General features: G+C 39.2%; 1 long non-coding RNA gene across 1 annotated transcript in view; it reads left to right on the top strand.

Moving 5' to 3' along the window:
- The window catches only part of LOC120602159 (uncharacterized), a 118,933-nt gene extending 108,695 nt beyond the window's left edge, over positions 1–10,238 (top strand). Inside the window, exon 4 of the long non-coding RNA XR_005652645.1 lies at positions 9,628–10,238. This is a non-coding gene — a long non-coding RNA (uncharacterized LOC120602159). The remainder of the gene's footprint in view (positions 1–9,627) is intronic.
- The last annotated feature ends 2,476 nt before the right edge of the window (positions 10,239–12,714 follow it).

The raw sequence follows: 12,714 nt of genomic DNA, 5'->3' as shown, positions 1-12,714 counted from the left end.
GGGAACATACAAGCTAATTGAAAACATTTTCTTTTTATTCTTCATCTTTAGAATCCTGGCTACTCCATTTTGAAAGTTTATTTATTATTTATTTTCTGTTGGCTACTACAACTTAGTGTTTTGAAATTTAGGGTAAAGTTGCAGCAAAGACATTAAAGGAAGAAAAAAGCAGCAGAGAACAGGGGCAAAAGGGAACTCCAGGAGCTAAGTCTTTAGGGAAGAGGCCTGAGAAGTCTATTTGCTTTCCTAGCTAATCTAATTAGGCAAAACCTGCCTTCAAGACTCCAAACATGAATTTTTTTAATTGAGATTTCTAATTTTTATTATGATGTTTGGAACGAGTTGGCCTAGGCACCTTCTCTGGGTCCAGAGACACTAAAAATATGGAACATTGACTTCTTACCCTTCTGTAGTCTCCCACATCTGTCTAAAGATCTGGATAATTGATGGGTGTGGAAAGAAAGCCATGGAGAACTTATATCCATCTGAAGAGTGGAAAGGTGAGAAGGAGCTGGGGAATGACTCAAGAAGATTGGAGTCTAGGAACAAAACACTCCGAAAACCTCCCTAAGTATATAATGAGAAGGAACTTGGATGTCTTGATGACTGAATTGACTCCTACTATGCTGTAGTTTTGATTCTAGTCTTGGTTTTCTTCCTTTCTCCAGGATCCAAATCTCAGTGACCTGAGAACCTGTCACACCCATTTGTTCTGAGCAGCCCCTTTGAACAGAGCTTGTCTGGATGGAGAGAAGGAATGTGGTTAGATGTGGGAGGCAGAGAGACCTAGCAGAAAAAGAAAAGTTAGCTCTGGCCTTCAGGAAACTCAGTCTGATGTGGAAAACAATACTCAGCTCTTGAATGTAAGAAATAAAGAATTAGCAAATAGGAAGACTTTCCTTATTTTAAAAAAAGTTTTATGGATGAGAAAATGTGGAGCCTGATTTTAAATGAAGTACAGATGTCGATTGGGGAGGCATTCCTTTCCATGATGCTGGGCCCCAACTATAGAAACAGCTCTACCCAGGGCTCGTTAACTGTGGCCTGTTGCCTCTGTGTCCTGAGTGATGTGATGTGACTAGCTAAAGTGCAGTTAAGGGCTGACTGAGGGAACAAGGTAGGGGATACTTATGAAGCAGTGTTTTGGTTTAGATCTTTACTGGAGAATTCAGTGTATTTGCAGTTGCCTTTAAAGGGAGTAGAATAAGAGGGTTAGGAGCCCTTGCTGTCATGTGGGTTACCTACACCAAAACAGACATGTGTTCTGCTCTCTGGCCAGCCCTATTCTCTGCTCTTCTTATCCCAACTTGCCTAATTGATACCTTGGCCGATGGTGTCATTAACAGTGCTTGAATAATAGCCTGACCGGCTGATTTCAAAATGGGAGAGGTGATTAATATGTCAGAAATCCAGCTGAGGGGAGCAGGGAAGGGGATGTTCTACAAAATTAAAAATGAGAGAAGGGTCCTTCTGTGCCCCCCATGGCACATCCATTGTCTTCAACTAAAGGGAAGAACTTGAGAATATGAGTCGGATTTCTATCTCCTTTTTGGTTTGCTGAACCCTCTCCATTTCCCCTCCCCTACTTCCCCCAACAGCACACGTTCTGACACCTACAAGCTCGTTACATGATGATGACCTATATTTTTATCTTTTTTATGAGCATCAAACACACATCGTCTTGCAAGCACATGTGTTTTTTCCCTATTGACGTGTGAGTGCCTTTGATGGTAATTTATTGTAGGGTTGAGCAGCCAGGTCTTAATTGTACCCTAAAATTGCTTAGCATTTTGATGCCTCCAAACTATCCCAAAATGTACATTTTTCTTACAGAAAGGTGTAGGCCAACTCCCTTTCTACTGTTTTCTGTGGTAGAATGTAGAGCTTAGAGAGAACATGAGGGAAAGATTCACCAGCTAGGTTTCAGAGATGTCTTGGTCCCAGTTTCTAACTGCACATGGGCTGTATGAAAGTTTTGCTCTACTCAGCAAAACTGAACTGTTTTTCCTTCATGGTTTAGGGTCAGCATGGCTTCGCTGGTTGCTCAGAATGGTCGATGAGCCTTTCCTACTCTGGCATTTAGACTTTACAGGAAACTTCCATTGTGTCCACTTGCATCTATGAAGTCATTGAGATTAGAAATGAGAATGTTGTGCCTTAGCCTACGGAGTGTGGGCTATGAGGCACAGCTAACCCAAAGCCTGTTCGGGTCCTTCTGAAGTCGTTCTATAATATCCTCTTATTTCACATCTGACCACTCCTTTACCTGGCTTAGGTAGAAGTCAGCATCCCCTCAGGAATGTCCAGCAGGAACAGAGGAAGAGGAGAATGAGGAGTCAAATCCTAAGAATATAAGTTTAACCCAAGCAGAATTCAGTCCTTAAGTATAATTTGAATTTGGGTCCAATAGTCTTCATTGGCCTGGCTTCAGTTTGTTCCACAGTACAATAGAGAGCATCATTCCCTAGGACTCTCATATTCATTACAGAAAGGTGAGTCAAAGTCCAGAATAACTAGGAATGTAACCCACATCTCATGAAATATAAGAGGAAAATGGAGATGGAAATTCCTACCTCTCTTTCTGGAGAGGCCAGAGTAGCGTCCAAAGTTGACCCAGGCTGTATGCTGCAAACTGGTCTACCTATGGACTGAGAGTCCTTGTTAGCTCTTGTTACAGACTGTCCATTCCACTTGAGTTTATTTGTTCTCTGTCTCCCACACTTGACACTAACCACATGTGCTTGCTGGTACTTGCCTTCAAACATTTATTCAGGCCAGTTCCTCCTCCCTCAACCTTAGGTACTATTTTTCTACCCTCCCTGTTCAGCCCTGTCCCTTTCCTCTTTGTATACTTGGTTCTAAAGCCTCTTCCACCAGAAGGCTGCCTAAATTGGCCTTACCGGGCTCCTAGGACTCCCTTATTCCAAAGTTCCTCAACATTATATTATTTGCACTTATGTCTCTGTCCTATTGTCTGATATGTCTATCAAGGGACTTCTTGTGGCCATTCGAATGAGCCTCCTGACCGAAAGAAAAACTATTACCATTACCTTCTCGGGTGGATGAAAATCTCTCTTCCATTAAAACTCTCCAAAGAGAGAGACTTTACACTCTTCCTTGGCCTTCCATTTTTATGTCCAGTGGAGTTTTATAGATGCAGATAAACTTGATAAAGGCAGTAGCCTCCATGGTGGAATCCATATGAAATGTCATTTTCCTTATGATAACTTAAAGATTATTTGCTCTCAAACTTCAGAAATTGAGTCAGTTATCTAATAATTTCAAAGAAATATGAGGCATCTATCATAATTACCTGATTCTCCATTACATACCAAATAAAATCCAAACTCTGTTACTTGGTCTTCAGAGCCCTCCATAGTGACACTATCTATGTTTATATCTACATTATTTCACATATCCTAGACTACAACTTCATGGCTTGAGGTTCTTGAACTTTTTCTTTGCTCTTCTGCCTCCAGACTTTTGCACAAATTGTTGTTTCTTTCTAGAATGCTATTCTTTTTCTCATCCACACATTAATTCATTTAAAGCCCAGCTTAATATTTTCTCCTCTAAGAATACTTCCTAGATCTCTCTTGAGACAATTATTTCTGTCTCTTCCCCAACTATGGTATCATATTATTTGAGCCTCTATAATAGCACTGTTTTGTACTGGAATAATTTATATATGTAGTTGTCTCTTTTACTAGACTGTAAGCTTTGGGAAGGTGAAGAGTATATATTTTTTAACCTTTATATTCCTTTCTGTGCTTAGCATAATACTTTGCAGAGTTGATGCTCAAGAAATTTCAATGAATTGGATAACAGGGTCCTGTTTTCATGTTTATTTTGCTCTTACAGTTCTTCTCTAACCATGTCACCATTGTATCACTGTCCAAATCAGTCTTTGGGTATTCTCCACCTTCTGTCTATGGTGAGAGCAGAGCATCTAAAATAATGTAAGTTAGACTGCAGGTGGAACTAACAGGTTTAAGAAGACCCTAAAAACAAATTCATTCTTGGAAAGTTTCTGAACTGGTTTGAGATTAGCTTCCTGCTTGGCAAAGGATATTTAAAGTGGTGTCTGTACAGAGCTGCTCAGGGAAAAGCCAGGATTACAGCAGAAGCAGCTGAAGATAAGAAGACACGATTTCTGGGAATGAGATTAGTTTGAGGATTTTGTATGTCAGCAAAGAGAGTAGTGTATTTCCTTAGAGGTATTCATTTCACTCTTGGTGCAATGCTTGTTTTCTTATGCTACAATAATGTCACCGATAGCACTTTCCTGTTTGGTGCCTGAGGAAGGGCTGACAGCTCTGCTCTCATGTGCTTGTTGGTAGAAGGTGAAGAATGGGCTCTTTTTTGACTGCTTATTTTCCATACATTTAAGAAAAGACAAATCTAAACCTCCCAGATCTCTTACCAATTCCTCCTACCAACAGTCTCAGTTCTCCTGACTTTCAACAAGTCCATTTCCTTCTAAGATAAACTGTTAAACTGTTTCCCTGTTTCCTTTTCTCATTTCTGATGGTCCACATGTATAATTTCTTCAGTCCTACTCTTCTGTGCTCAATTCTGTAACTTCCTTCTTGCCAAACTCTGATTTATTATTATTTCCGTTCCTCCTCCAGAAAGTCTTTTTTGACTACCTTCCAGAAATGTCCTTAACCTTCCTTCATCCTCTCCAGCACAAGTGGCTAGACTTTGGCTCAGACCTTTTCGTGATGTTCCTGTTTTCTCTGTATTTATCCGTATCTTGTTTTCCATCATACAGGGATGTTCCCCATAGTGATAATACTTTTCTTATTACTTCTGTACCCACCCCCATGGCCTCCAGTTTCTCCAGTTAAAGAAGTCATTGACTGGCTTTCTCTTGCCTGGAAAGCCAACAACGTTAACAGGTGACAATAAAAAGCGATTTAGAACCTGTTGACTTTCTTGATCCCTTTCTGACTCAACCTTTCCTTTCCACCTTTCCTTCCTTCCACAAATGCTGGCTAAGCAATTTACTAGGTACTAGGCACTGCTTATTATGCTTCTCCTCTGTGTATAGCTAATAATCAATACTCTATCTGAGTGGGTTTTAGATATTAGTCCGATGTGGGAAATTACTCATCAACATTCCTAACAGTGTGAAAAGTGTGGAAGTCTCTGAGGGAGTACAGAATTAGGATTTCTCTTCTTTGTTAGCCATTCTCCCCATTCATGGTATTGCTATTCATCATTGGTCTATTTCCCAGAACTTGATACAGAAAAGTTGTTCTTTGTATCATGCTGTGATGAGCAGTTAGTCCATCTGAACCATAATTTTAGCATTTACTGAAGAGCCCTAAGAATTGAGTTAAGGAGTCTGAATATTTAAAAAAGAAAGAAAGAAAGAAAGAAAGAAAGAAAGAAAGAAAGAAAGAAAGAAAGAAAGAAAGAAAGAAAGAGGGACTTAAAATATAACAAACGAGATAGAAAACATTATTTCTTCCGATGTCTTATGAAAACACACACACACACATGCTGGTTTATGCAATTAAATGTTGTTGAAATTAAATGGTTAGGTGAAACTGGAGTGAAGAAGTCATCTCAATTAGTTGGTGCTAATAAAGAAAGACTCTTTGGAGGAAAGGGTTTTCAGCTGGGTTTTGAGTAGAGGCTATGAAGACAACATTCTAGGGGATAGAAGACAATGTTCAGACGCAGGCCTGGATGCTGGAATGAGTGAGGGTATTGGGATTGATGAATGGGTTATCTTGGCTGAAGCACAATGTCTAAGTAGAGAAAATCAAAAGAGATTAGGGTGGAATTGACCGGAGGACCTAGACAACCAACATAGGATAATGTGTTTTCCTAGCTGGAGGCAGGGGAATAAATAAAATAACTTTAGGAGAACTAAAATTTTTATTCTTTCCCCTAGCTTTTGAAAAAAAAAAGAATTTTCGGGACTCTGACTACTATCTGACTAAGGTGCTCTGCTAACATTCAATAAAGAACAAAGACCAATTATTCTATAAGCCTAATGTCTAGTTTTTAAAAATATTGCTTAAATTTCAGCTATAATTATTTATCCAAAGGGACTCTGTACTTCGTTTTGCTTGGTTCTATTCTGGAATCATAGAATAGCCCTACAGAAGTTAACTTATCCAGTCGTGAGCTTTTACGTCCTTCAGTCTACCCATTTTTCCTGTATAAAAAGATTCTGTGGTAAGGCAAAGAAACATTCAAATCTGGTTCACATTTGGTGTCTGTCCATTGACCTTTACCTTTCTGGTCTGATCATGACTGAAAGGATGAAATATACACCAAGGAATTGCCTCTGGACTTTCCTATCTTGTTAGAGAGAGATCTTCTAAATCTGGTTATGCTAACTGACCACAGGGGAAAAGAGTCCCAGACTTTTATATTTCCACCTTGGACCTCTCCTGGGATTTCCTCAGAAGCAGAAGGAAGAGGTGGCCACTTTCCATACAATGCTTAAATATGAATGAGGGAGAAAAGATATTGTATTATGTTCTTTTTCCTTTGGTATGTTTAGGTTTAAAAGACAAAATACCAAGAAAGGAGTTAATTTTGATAGAGAAAGGAAGACTAGAATTATCAAAGAAAGAACTTCCTAACAGTGGGTTATTGAGGTGATTGAAGGATTGAAGAATATCTGAGGAGCTAGGAGAATTGAGTCACTTAACAACTGTCTGCATGATTTTGGAGGTAATGGAATGAATGAGAAGACCCCCAAAGTTCTGTCTTCAGGCTTCAGACTCAGTAATTTCAGAATTATTTCCCTGTGTCTGTATGTCTCTCTGGTTCCTCAAAAACCATTTTTTTTTTTTTTGCCCTTCTACTTTAGAGATAGAAACCTTGAGGACATGAAAATGAAATTTATTCAACTGAGATATAAATGGAATTTTGTGACCAATTTTGATATGACTTTCATATTTAGATAAATAGCCAAAGTTAATTTTCCTACTGATACTGGGTCAACTCTTTATTCCTGAGTTGTAGATTATCCACTTTGTAGATTTTTGCAGTCTCCATACTTCCACTGCCTTAAGTTTAGCATAAACACTGTGTCAGAAAGAGCATCAGGGGTAGACACAGATGGCAAGTAATGTGAATTTATTTCACTTTTTTTTGTAACACTAATTCATTTTGAGCTTATGTATCTATTTGAGCTTATATCTGTTTTGTACACCATTGTATACTCACTACTTAGCATATGACTTTGCACATGGCAGGCGCTCAACAAATGAAAAAATTATATGTGCCTCTGCTCTCATCCACTGACTTGGATAATGAGAAGTGCCTACTTCTCAGGGGCTGGGAAAGTTCCATACTATGGTAAGTGGAGGAATCAAAATGAGCCACAGACTATGATCAGATCTCCTCAGGTGAGGCTGGCAGCCCTAGGGTAGATCCCTTGTTGACTGTACTCTGCCCATCACTGGCTGCATCATATCATAATACCCAGAGCACAGGCCAGGGAGTGATCTGGGGCTGGGGATGGGAGGAGGTGAGTCCTGGCTATCAGAACAGACATCTTATTCTAGCTGCAGTTGTTCCAGATGTGGCAGGGTTCCCAGCCCACTGACCTGCAGGGCACAGTGGGGGTTTGGTGACATGAGTCAGAGAGGAATGTGGGGCTGGTTGTTTGGGAGTTTCACTCTGTGAAGAGAAGCCGGTTCCCCATGCCTGTCAGTTCTCTAATGGCATCTCCAGGGGCAGAGCCTAGAAACAATTAGTTGAAGAAGATAGACTGAGCACCCACACTTTTTTGAATCCTCCAAGATGGTGGCAGAATAATTTAAATGATTTTTAACAGGCAGAGGGTAATTCATAGACCAGCAAAGTATCATAGAGCATTTCAGTTGAAAGGAAGTTTGAGAGATCATCTTATTCATACTTCTACCTTTGTTCTAGATAAATAAAAATCTCCCCCTTTGGAGATTTTCTGGCTTATAACATGGAGGCCATACCAAGACAGTGGAAGCTCAGTGTAAATTCTCCAAGCTCTCATGTCCTCATTCCTTGGTGGGAGTGAGTGGACATAGCAAAGAGATCTTTGCCTCTACGTCACTCATTGCTCTGCTTCTTCATACAGTGCAGTGATGGGACATGGCTGCAGGTGCGGAGAGGCCCTTGTTCTTGGGTCTAACTGGAGACGGGACCTATGAATCTTGTAAATGTGATGACATCGGCAATGACAGACTCTTCAGCCGCCTGGTAGTCTGTAATTGAAGCCAGGAATTCAGCACACGCTCTGACACACCCAGCCTTCACTGTGGGTTCCCAGAAGCGGGTTCTTGCATAGCCACTAGGCTGGGAGGACCCTCACTTAATCAACCCTCCCTGACAAGCTCCAAGGCCTCAGAGCCATATCCTTCCTGAATTCCCCAACCAAGCAATAATTTTATCCCTCTCTCTGTTTCCATTCCCAATTGTGCCTAGACTGTTCTTGCTAGTTATTCTCAGTTGCAAAACTCCCTAGTAAGTGAGATCCAAGCTCCATGGCAGAATCATGGGATGGATATTCTTTCATTTTAGCTTAACCGAAATCTTTTTTGTTATAATCAGAGCCTAAAATTGATCGAGCCAGAAAGTTTCTACACTGCTTTGAAGCTCCAGGCAAATAGGTTGGGGATTTTTCCTGCTGTTCTCCACCTCTCTCCATAATGAGATGCTTTGTTTCCATGAATCGGCCCTGATCCAGACTTCTAGACTCTGTGACAGGACATTTCATCCCTCCCTCTGCCTCCAGGCATGACTGAACTTAACTCATCTCAGACTGAAGGGTGTCTCCTCCAGACCTTGTTTTAACATTTCTTGAATCTTCAGCATCTTTTGGTTAAATGTGCACAGCTGTTTGCCTCTGTCGTCTAATCTTAATTTCCAATAGCAATTCCAGCCCATTACTTCTCATTGTGGAAAAGAAGGTCCACATCCCTCTTATATCTTTCCAGCTAAATGTGTCTCTGTTCTTTTATAATGCTTTTCAACTGTTAGTTTGCTCTCATATCTTCCTTATGTTAGAAGGGGAAAGTTAGTGGTATTTGAACTTTGCCTCATAATCTGAGCATTGTTGACCTGAGCTAGTAGTCCATATTTTGGTCACTATTGTTATTGTGCCCCACACCCAACATATCTCATCCTTTCTTTGGATTGAGACTTGAAATATCAGTTTTCTTCACCTAGAATGCCTTTCCCGTTCTCGTCAGTCCCGACCTTCCATTACTTCAGAACCCTGTTCCATTCTCTCTGTCTAGATGCCTTTCTTAACTTTGCATTCTCTCTGTATTCCCAATCACTTTAATTCCCTTAGCAACAATGTAAATAACTTGACTCAGCTGAATGCAAGATTTACTCTCACCTCACTTTCTCCAAATATGAAGTCCAGATAAGAAAAGCCTTGAGGAGCGTCCAGGGAACCAACAGCACAGAGGTGTGTGATAGCATGGAAATCAAGAACCTCAGGGTTCTAGTATGTTCTGTAACTTTGGGAAATTCAATCCATAAACTCTCTGGCCTATCAGCTTAATTATTTGAACAAGAAAGCATTAAATCAGGCCATCTCTAAGAAAGAATTCTTCAAACTTTAAAAATGTTATGAATTTGTGTTTTCCTCTCTTTTTTGGTCTCCTCCAGTATCATGGACAGAACTCTACAAGCAGGGAAATCACAGAATTGGAGAAGAAGAAAAAATCAAAAGACATAATTGGAATTCACAGAGGAAGGACCATGTGAAAACACAGGGAGAAGATGGCCATCTACAAGCCAAGGAGAAAGGTCTCAGAAGAAACCAAACCTGCAAGTACCTTGATCTTGGACTTCTAGCCTCCAGAACTATGAGAAATAAATTTCTGTGTAACCCTCACTCCCCCCACTAAAAAGACATAATTGATAGGAAAAAAAATGCCATTTAAATTGTATAAGTGGTACTGGTGATAATGATTGGTAATTTGTAGTAACTAGGAAAAGATGGGGGAGGGCTCCTGTACCTCTTATCCTCTTGCAATCTTACAAAAATTGCTGATATGTTTTAGAAGGTAGGGAAGTGGCCATGGCCTATGCCCTACATCATCTGCGCAGTGGCCTAATATCCTAGACATATGCTTATTCTACTGTGGAAAGCCTGGCCCACCTTCACTAAAGTCACAGAAGAAAGACACATTAAGTTCTGACTTATTTCTTTCTTAGAAATTCCTAAGTCCTATGTGAGTAAAAAAACAAGACTATTTCTATCTAGAACCAAAAAAACCTTTATTTTCTAAATAGAACTCAAGTCTCTGCTATGATATATGATCGTTATGCTTCATAACAATCCTTGTAAAATAAAAGACCATAAAACCCAAACCCAGTAATTTATAAGGTTATATTGCCTCTGTGTGTGTGTGTGTGTGTGTGTGTGTGTGTGTGTGTATGAGCAATTCATGTGATTATCGCTGTGGACTAGAAGAGATTTAGAGAAATGTCATGCTGACCATGCCACTTACCCAAAGCAAGGACAGACTGACATTATTTTAAACAATTGGACCACTTCAGTTTTTGAAAAAGGGAAGTCCCTGAAGAACTAGAGGAGAGAGAGATGGGAAAGACTAATATTTATTAAATATATATCCTATGCTAGGAATTGTGAAAGACTTTTTATATACCATATTGGCCTAAACATAAAGGGGAATTTTTAATTTTTCCCAATAATTTCTCAGAAAAGAGAAAATTGCTTTATGTTTGAATCTTTACAAAGCATCATATTATAGAATATGCTCTCAATTACTTGACTTTTAAAAATTAGGTTCTTTTTTGGAGAAGACACATTGGCTGGCAAAAACAACAAACAAACCAAAAGTCACCCCCTCCCTGAAGAAACAACAACAAGAACAACAAATCAATGCTAGTTTGGATTGCTTATAAAGGCTATTTGACGGAATCTATTTTAAAAAAAACAAAAACTTCAGTTTCTGGGAGCATGACAGTCTAGGTTTTTTGAATCAACTTTCCTGCGGAAAACAATGAAAAATTCTGTATAAAATATTTAAAACATTTTAAAAGTATCAAAGAACTGACAAGATAGTAAGGAAATACTGGGCCAAATTTAATGAAAAGTGAAAATTCAAAGTGGTAAGTAGAACAGAGAGGCCCCTTTTGACCAGAAGGTATTGCTGATCAAGGCAAGCTTGAACTCTGGTTTTGATGGATGGTCTCAGAAATTAAAACTCAGAGCTGGCCCAAAGTGAAGAGTCTAATAGAAGACCCTCCCCATGTCAAACTGAGGAATCAAAGGGTTACACTCTAAAGGTGAAGGTGAAACAAAAGTACACCTAACCCTTCTGCCACCTCCTCAAGGAATGCAAGAAATTTTCCTTGATGCTAAGTAGAGCAGGTAGGGAAATTATAAGCCAGGCTGATTTGTAGCCCAAATTTATATTATCTAAGTAATCAGGGAAAATCTGAAACTTTAAATTTAGTTTAAGATGATTCCAGACAAGTATTTCCCCTGGGTACCTGGCAAAAGCAAATATAAATCCTTCATCTTAAGCTTAAAAAATCCTCACAAGTAATTCTTTAAATGCAATGAATAAGCTAGTACCAGAGAAAGAAGGCATCATAAATAAGAATCAGCTAAAACAATAGACAGCAGAAACAGATTGACAATGACTTTGGACATCGAAATTGTCAGACATATATTATCAAACAAGCTGAAAATAGTTGTATGAAACAAAAAATATAAAATATGACCTAGTATATTTGAAACAGAACCAAGTAGAATAAATCTAACAGCAGATTGGATCCAGTTGAAGAGAAAATTAGGAAACTAGAAGGTGAGTCAGAAGAAATCCAGAATGTAGCACAGGGAGACAAAAATATGAAAATACGAAAGAGGCTTGAGGAATATGGAAGATAGATGTTTGGAGTTTTAATTTTCCAAAACTGATTAAAGACACTAAGTAGCCCAGTGAATCCTAAGCAAGATAAATAAAAAGAAATTCAAACTAACAAGTGTTAATGAAACTGTACAAATTGAAAAATGAAGAGAAAAAGAAAATAAGAAGCCAGGTAAGAGACTTGCTTCTAACCACCAAGAAATAACTGATATAGAACTTGTTCTCCCACTGTTAACAACTGGAAGAAAAATATGTAAAAAGCTGTTTTAAGATATTGGGATAAGAGGCAGTGCTGTGATACTTGAATGAGAGGAAACAAAAAAGGTGAACCCAATAATCATCCTGGATTCCAACCTGGAGACAATTTTCAAACAGTAGCAGCAGGGAGAGGTGGCATCAAGCAGAATGTGGTGGTCGTTCTAAGTTGAGGAGATAGAAATCAGAGTTCAGGGAAGCCGAGGCAGCTAGAACTGGTGGATCAGAATACTTGAGAGGAGGAAGCTCTACAGAGATAGAGCTCTAGAAGTCTTCATAAAGTCTCCCAGAATCTTTGGCTGAACACTAATCTATGCATGGGTAGGATGAAACTCCATGATGCTGAGCAAGAAATGATGCAGGTAAGTGTAAGTTGAACAATTCCTAGAGTTTACACAGGGCTGGGAAACATTCAAATTCCATCTAACCAGCATAGAGACATCATTGAACATTTGGAGTAATCAGTAGAGACTCTAGAAGGGTGATGCCTTAGTATAAAGGCTAACCTAGCCCAGACTCATCCCTAACAAAACTTAAAAACAAGCCTCAAAAAGATAAAACTTGTCTTCAAGTAACTTAATGTCTGTTAAAACAA

This window comes from Pteropus medius, unplaced genomic scaffold, assembly GCF_902729225.1.
Source record: "Pteropus medius unplaced genomic scaffold, Ma_sr-lr_union100, whole genome shotgun sequence".
Taxonomy (NCBI): domain Eukaryota; kingdom Metazoa; phylum Chordata; class Mammalia; order Chiroptera; family Pteropodidae; genus Pteropus; species Pteropus medius.
This window is presented reverse-complemented; position numbering and strand designations above follow the sequence as displayed.